General features: G+C 35.3%; 1 protein-coding gene across 16 annotated transcripts in view; it reads left to right on the forward strand.

Annotated features, from left to right (window-relative positions):
* Nucleotides 1-849, forward strand: part of MEIS2 (Meis homeobox 2) — a 225,454-nt gene extending 224,605 nt beyond the window's left edge. For all 16 annotated transcript variants that reach the window (XM_083452797.1, XM_083452789.1, XM_083452799.1 and 13 more), the window contains one exon: nt 1-849. This exon is cut by the window's left edge and continues 575 nt beyond it. The gene's annotated coding sequence lies outside the window, so the exon portion shown is untranslated.
* The last annotated feature ends 319 nt before the right edge of the window (nt 850-1,168 follow it).

Below are 1,168 nucleotides of genomic sequence, written 5' to 3' on the forward strand. Positions count from 1 at the left end.
TGTTGATCACTCCGTTATGTTGCCTCAAATAGTTTTAGAAGGAGAAAAAAATATCCTTGTTTTCCACACTATGTGTGTTGTTCCCAAAAGAATGACTGTTTTGGTTCAGCAGTGAAGTCACTATCCATGAAAGACGAAAGTATATTTCAGACCTGTTTTGGCCAGTGAGAAAAGAATTACCCTGGAGATGAAGTTAAAGTCTTGCTGGGTCTCTCGTCACTCAGAAGACAGTTCCAAGAAGGCCTTGCCATCCCCTGGTTTTGTTCCTTCATAAATGTGTCCTTTAGTTTCAAACAGATCTTTTATAGTTTGTGCTTCATAAGCCCAAGATATTTTTGGACTCTTTTTTTTCAAAGAGCTTGCCGGTGAAAATTTAAAAGGACAGAGCAGGAGCCTTCTTCTAGTAGTTCTGAGCCCTTGGCTTGGGACAAGACAAATCGGAAGGTTGGGCAGCTTTCCTCAACAAAAGAAGATATTAATGGTCTTTGCACCAAACCTAGAACATTACCATGAACTCAGAGCTTGGGAAAAAGCAAGAGAATACTGTAACAAACTTCGTACAGAGTTCGGTCTATTAATTGTTTCATGTTAGATATTCTATGTGTTTACCTCAATTGAAAAAAAAAGAATGTTTTTGCTAGTATCAGATCTGCTGTGGAATTGGTATTGTATGTCCATGAATTCTTCCTTTCTCAGCACGTGTTCCTCACTAGAAAAAAAAATGCTGTTACCTTTAAGCTTTGTCAAAATTTACATTAAAATACTTGTATGAGGACTGTGACGTTATGTTTTAAAGAAAAAGGTGTTAAGTCACAAAATGCGGTAATAAATATTTCATTTTTGATTTTTTGTTAGGCCTTTGTGTTTTTAATCATTAATAGAAGGAGACTTTATTTCCTGGGGAGAAGAGATAAAAAACTTGTATTTGTTAACAATAAGAATATAAACAAAACACATCAAAGATTAAGAGAGATTGCAACGTGTGATTTTATAAATGTCTTAGCCTGTGAACAGACATACGTGTAAGCTTAATGTCTAGAGCTAAAAATGTTTGTGTGTTACATATAAGTGGTAAAGGAAGCCTGTGTATATTTATTTACATTTCTATCCCATACTACTCAACAATTGAGTTTTAGTTCGACAAGCCCAATGCTGACTTGAATGTAGT

Source organism: Podarcis tiliguerta (assembly GCF_965153285.1).
Source record: "Podarcis tiliguerta genome assembly, chromosome: 1".
NCBI classification, from domain to species: domain Eukaryota; kingdom Metazoa; phylum Chordata; class Lepidosauria; order Squamata; family Lacertidae; genus Podarcis; species Podarcis tiliguerta.